General features: G+C 39.9%; 1 pseudogene; it reads right to left on the minus strand.

The window, feature by feature from the left end:
• Positions 1-389: 389 nt before the first annotated feature.
• LOC110215936 (small ribosomal subunit protein eS7 pseudogene) lies at positions 390-6,398 on the minus strand (annotated as a pseudogene).
• Positions 6,399-6,823: the final 425 nt, after the last annotated feature.

A 6,823-nucleotide genomic window follows, 5' to 3' on the forward strand; every position in this document is an offset into this window, starting at 1 on the left:
TTATGGGGAGAGTGTGTTTTAAGAATGGGTTGTCCTGAGAGTCTATGGACAAGGCACTAGATGTGAGATGATGACAGGGAGTCACCACCATCAGGAAAAAGTGAGAGTAGTCAACCAAAGAGGATGAGAGATCTTAGTAACATAAGGTTTTGCTTACTCCAGAGGGTTCACTTAATGAGGTTAAAGGTTAAAGGACGCCAGTGTTTAGGACTACATGTTTGGAAAGAAGACTGATTTTATTTCCATAATTAAATAATCATTCCCATGGAGTGATTAAGTCACATCTTCATGAATTGATTGAGTAGGTACAAGGGCTCTATGAAAGGTTTGGATGTGTCCATTAATAGCTCCTTTTTGCAATGAATAATGGATTTTAATTATTTCTGCATTTATATTTGGAAGTCTGGGAATTCAAAATTAACATCTTTGTCAGCTTCTTATAAATGCCAGGAAATGTCTCTGTATTGTGCTTCACATTGTTCTGCTGGGCTTTATCCAAATGGACTTTTATGAGTCTGCTGCTATCTAGTTTCACACAAATTATCCTGCCAACCATTTCACTTGGGAAGACCGAGTCTTCAAGTATTGCCTCATGCACAGTGGTCAGAGAATGATTCATTGGATGCTTTTTCTTAGCTCTTTTTCATGGATTTTTCTTGTTGGCTTATGAAGAATTCTTCTCTGAGCAGTAAAGACCACATATTTGCCACTGAATTTTTTCTCCGATTCACATACTAGCTATATGTGGACCTTCTGAAAAGATTTTAGCTGAAGAACTGGACCAAAGATAATAACAGTTTTTCTGCCACCAACAATTTCAATTTTCTCCTGTGCTGTGACATTACGCTCTCTTAAATAAGCCTTTAATGTAAAGTTCATCTCCAAATCCAGGAGAGCCTATCAAATGCCACAGGAAGAAGTTCTCCAACCATGACCTTTTGAAGGAGTAGCAAGATTTCCTGTACTGTGCTAACACGTCCCCATTGTCTCATCCACTATGGCTGTCTTTATATTGGGTTTATAACAAGATGCCAGCAGATCTGCTTAAGTGAATGGAGACACAGGCAGAGGTAGAAAATCAGAGACAGAGAGAGACAGACAGACACTCAGAGGCAGAGACAGAGAGATGGAGACAGAGAGGCAGCACCAGAGAGCTGAGCACAGGCCAGAGACAGGATAACATTGAGTAGACTTGGGTCTCTGATAGATTAATATCTGCTTATCCACCCATTTTCCCCAGGACATCACCACCTACATCCCTGCCCATCTAACCCCAACAATGGTAGCCCATGGAGAGTTGGCAGCAGTCCAAGGCAGTGGTGGAGTTCATCAGCACCAATTCCTAGACTCCATAGAGTTAGAGAGAGATAGAGAGACGGTGGAAGAACCTGGCAGCCACAGAGAGGGGCAACCTCTGGCTGATATTCTTGAACCATGACCTTCTGGAGGAGAAGCAAGACTTCCTGTACTGAGGACCAAGAACCAAACATGAGAACAGGGTAATGTACTTGATCATAGGTCCAAGAATGCCTCCCTCCAACTCAGCTGTGAGTTGCTATCTCTCTCTTTTTGCTCTCTCTTAGGCTGAGAAGTTCTGCCCTTGCCTCTCCACAACCATCCTCGCTGAGACTGGAGTTGCAATGGTGGTGGCTAAGTAGTCCCTAGGGCGCTGTGCCAACCAGAATTCTTCATACTGTGCCCGCACACCCCTAAATTTATCTGACTCCAGCCTACTTACCTAGCCCTGGCTCACATGATTCTTCTTCATGTGCTCAATGATGCAGACAAACTGGCTCGCGCACCTTTACCTGCCCTTGCTCTCATTGTTCCCTATTGTTGGAACACTCTCCCTGCCCCCACATCCCGGGGACATGAAAGAGAAGCCCAGAATTCTATTCCCCAGGTTCATCGTGAACACTGCTTCCATTTACAGATCCTAGAATTTTGTCAGGGATCCACATCAAGAACCCCAGCCTACAGTCTGCAGACTCCACGATTTTCCTCTTTTTTGAAAAGCAAGACAACACTTTCCCATTTCCCAGTCTGGGCCCCTGCTCCTGTTCATTGCTGGGGACCCTCCCGTGGCCGTATTCAACAATCATCCATCCACTTTCTGATGCCTTTGATCATCTCCTTCCATCAGCCTAATAAGAGAGAAAGCATGCTAGGTAGAGTTTACATGTCCACTGACACACATTGCATGTTCAGCAACACACTGACACACATGTCCACTGAGCACAGTTAAACTTAAGTATGAAGAAATCTCAGAGTACAAACCACATACTCTTGAAATATTTCAGTCATTCAGTCATTCAAGACACATTTATTAAGTACCTACTATGTGCCAGGCCCTGTGCTAAGGATACAAAAAAAAGAGGCAAAAGATAGTTCCTGCCCTCAAGGAGCTTACAATCTAATGGGAGAGGGGGAATAACAGGCAAACATCTATGTACAAACAAGCTATAGATGGGATAAATGGGGAATAGTCAACAGAGGGAAGGCACTAGAATTGAGAGAGGTTGGGAAAAGGCTTTCTGTAAAGATGGGATTTTAGCTGAGACTTAAAGAAGGCCAGGGAAGCCAGTAGTTGGAGATGAGCAGCCAGTGTTCATCTATCTTAAAATTGGTATCATTTATTCTATCCTAGTGCTACTCTTGTAGTTAAAAACTACAGATTTTAAAGAAGTAAATATGCTGAGCTATAGTGAAAAGAACTCTGAGTCCCTAGCCCTGGGTTTGAATCTGAGCTCTGCCAATTATTATTGGCTGGACCTCAGTTTTCTAATCTATAAAATGCAGGGGTGAGAAAATGTTAGGTTCTTTATCTTGAGGTTCCATCTAACACTATATTGTGAGCAGGCCCTGTACAGACTTCTGACATCCCTTTTGGTCCCCGATGCTGAGGTCACATTATTCTGGCAAATCTGTCCTGCTTTTAGTGTCAGTCCTAGTCCAGACCTTGGTCCAACTGGTATCTTCAATTGTTCTTCTGGTTGGAAGGATGGGGAAAGGAGTACAGCTCTTTCCTCATGTTTATCTGGCACTTCTATCTATTCTATTTGGTACAGATCCTAGTGCATCCTATCTTATAGGATCTTTTAAAGATTCTCCCATTAGTTATCTATAGGTAGATCATTTAGTATGCTGGAGTGCTTTCCTGTAGATCTCTTGACATTACAATATATGGGTATCCATGCTCATGGGGTGATGAATTCTTTCACCATGATAATACATAAAATGACTCATCACTTCTAATGTATAAAAATGACTTCTGCTAATACAAACAAAATAGCCACCTACCTTCTATACTCTGAAAAGACTACTGAGCTTTGTAAAGAAAGCAGTGATTGCTGTAAACAATTACTGTGTTATGTCATAGTTTCTATTTCCATCGTATATTGAAAAGAACCTTAGAAAGTGAGTCACATTTTCAGACAGGTTGATGTACATACATACTTGCAGACACTATGCATGAATGTTTTATTAATGATATACCAAAGAACAGCTAATGCTGCAGTTCTTTTTAAAATTACATATTATTTTTTTTAATCAGTAAAAATCTTCTTTCTTTCCCTTCCATCCCAACCACACCCCTTCCTCCCTCCATTGAGAATGAAAGAAAAGCTAAATCCATGTTGTAACAAAACAAATTTCAGGCCAAACAGATTTCCACATTGGCCACGTCCAAAAACAAAACAAAAGAACAAAACTCTCATTCTGTGCTCTAAGTCCTATACTTCTCTATCAGAGGTAGGTAGCATGTTTTAGCGTTTGACTTTTGGAACTGTAATTGGTCATTACACTGATCAGGATTCCTAATTCTTTCAAAATTGTTTGTCTTTACCATATTGTTTTCTTTACATAAATAATTGTTCTACTGATAATGTTTACTTCACTTTGCATAGGTGCTTCAAGTTGTCCCAGGTTTCTCTGAAACCATCCCCTTCATCATTTCTTACAGCACAGTAGTATTTTGTCACATTTATATAGTATACTTGGTTCAGCTATTCCTAAATTTATGGGTACTCCCTTAGTTTCCAATTCTTTGCCACCTCAAAAAGAGCTATAAATATTGTACATCTTTGGAGTTCGTTTTGCTTGGGGCTGATTCCTCCCTTCCTCCCCAAAGGGGTCTAATTCCCCTTTGTCTCTCCTCCCCTTTCCCTTCTAATTCTCTACTATTTCTGTAAACTATGTGAGTATATGTGTTGTCACCTCTTTTGATCAATTCAGATGAGAGTAAGGTCTTACTCTTAATTCTTAGGCTGAATTTCAAATTCTTCATAAACGGGTCACCCTAAGCTTTCCTAAACTTTTTTCCTTAACTCATTGTGACCCCGTAAACCAACTGTACATAGGGTTTTCTTGGCAAAGATACTGGATAGGTTTGCCATTTTCTTCTCTTATTTTGTTCAAGCACGGGTTAAGTGACTTATCCAGGGTCACACACCTAGTGTCTGAGATCACATTTGAACTCTGGTTTTTCTGACTTCAGGCTCAGTGCTGTAGCCACTGCCCCACCTAGCATCTTCCAAATCACCTCTGTTGATTATTTCCAATTAATCCCGTATATATCTTCTTTGAAGAGAGTTGTTTTTATGATGCCTCCCCTAAGTACATACTTTAAAAGGATCATATTATGTCTTTCTTTGTAATAAATGCTTATTGACTGTTTAAAATGCATGCTCTTGGGCTTGGAGAGTGGGAAAGGAGGCCCAGAGACAGTCTGTTAAGGGCACTGGAAGCTTAATTCCCATTGGTATCATCATCATCCTCATTGGTATCCCCTATACTCAAATCAAATTTTAAAAGTTTGCTAGTCATCTAAAATCAAAGTTTATAAACTTTTTGAAATATTTAAATTGTATTAGAACCTGAGGAAGACAAGAAAAAATATGCATTTTTCAAGTAGTTCAAAAGAGTTAACTGCACAGTACTGGTTCAAATGCAATGCTGAGCTAACGTGTATATGGGCAATTCATTATCTCATCATCTGACCTCCAATTATCTCATAATTTGTGTCTGCTCAGTAGTTTAAGGAGTTGTCTTTGGAGGAGAGCTCAGAGCCCTGGGATCAGAGGGTCATAGACCAAGAGCTGAAAGGGACCTCAGAGGCCATGGTCCAATGCTCCCATTTAAAGTCGAGGAAACTGAGGCTCAGGGAAGGAGCTCAAGGGAAGGAAAATAGGTGGCTAATTTTTTTCTGATGTGTTAACTTGATCCTAGCTAAGTTCCAGCTTCAAAATAAAAACAGACCATGCATTGCAGCATTACTTTTGCCAAGTTTTTCTGTATGCATCGATTGTTTTCCACCACAAGTACTTGCTGAACAAAGCGCTGAAGGCAAAAATAACAATAACAACTTATATTTGAATAGCACATTGCATTTTACAAAGGTCTTTTTGTATGTTATCTGATCTGGATTCCACACCTGGGTCTACCATTTACTTAGTTGTATAACCAACCGTGAGCAAGTCATTTATATTGTTGACAAGATTAGCATAGGGGAGAGAGCAGAGGATTCGGAGCTCACTGACCTGAGTTCAAATCCCAGCTCTTCCACTTACAACCTATGTGGTCATGGGTAAGTCACATAACCTCTCGAGTATGTTTCCTCATCTGTAAAACAAGGGAGGTTGTACTAAATGGTTCCGAAGGTCCTTTCCAGCTCGGGATCCTAGGAGCCTTGTAGGGATCATACTATTTACACTATCTGCTTTATAAAGTAGTTGTGATAATCAGATAATGCATGTTAAAGTACTTTAGAAACTAAAAGGTGCTATACAAATGTAAGGCATTCTTACCAATAATAGTAATCATGCATTAATACTTTGCAAATATAAAGAAAATAGAGCTAACAGGACTTTTAAAAAGTCAACAATGACAATTTTTTTAAGGAAAGGGGAGGGAATACATATTTATCAAATTGCCTATATGCCAGGCATTGTGCTAAGTGCTTTACAAATATTATCTCATTTGATCCTCACAGCAATCCTGGGAAATAGGTACTATTATTATGTCCATTTTATAGTTGAGGAAATGGAGGCAGACAAAGGTTAAGTGATTTGCCCAGGGTCACACAGGTAGCTAGTAAGCGTAATGATGTTATTCTAAAGGAAGGAGAGAAAATTTAGCTGAGAATCATTTTTCTTCTGAAAAATCTTTTATTAGGAAATACAAGGGAACATTTAGTTAATTAGGAACCTCTTGGCAACCTGGTTAAAAGAACTATTAGGACCATTAGATTTAGAGCTGTAAGAGCTCATCTGGTCCAATCCTTCTCATTTTACATTCTTTACAGAGAAGTGCTCAGGGCCATGCAGGCAAGGAGTAGCAGAACTCACCTTCAGTTCCAGATCCTTGGATTCCAAGTCAAGTCTTTTCCATGTATGAACCATAAACCTATGAGTTTATGATCCATGATGCCTCAGGGTAGGAGAGAGTTGATACATGTTTGGTAAATAGGTGGCCAGGCTGCAGAATAATAATTTCCATTTTAAACAATTACTAATGGCAACCATAAATATCAAAGCAATATCTATGGACAGTGTTCTCTACCTGGAGTCAGGAAGACTCATCTTTGTGAGTTCAAATCTGGCTTCAGGAACTTCCTAGTTGTGTGATCCTGGGTAAGTCACCTGTTTGCCTTAGTTTCTTCATCAGTAAAAATGAGCTGGAAAAGGAAATGGCAAACCACTCTAGTTATTGTTGCCAAGAAAACACAAAATTGGGTGACAGCCTGACATGACAGAAAAAAGACTGAACAACAAAAATAGGACCAGAATCATAAAACTACTGAGCAAATCAGTGTCCAGATGTATGC

Source organism: Phascolarctos cinereus, unplaced genomic scaffold, assembly GCF_003287225.1.
Source record: "Phascolarctos cinereus isolate Bilbo 61053 unplaced genomic scaffold, phaCin_HiC Scaffold_4;HRSCAF=312, whole genome shotgun sequence".
Classification (NCBI taxonomy): Eukaryota; Metazoa; Chordata; class Mammalia; order Diprotodontia; family Phascolarctidae; genus Phascolarctos; species Phascolarctos cinereus.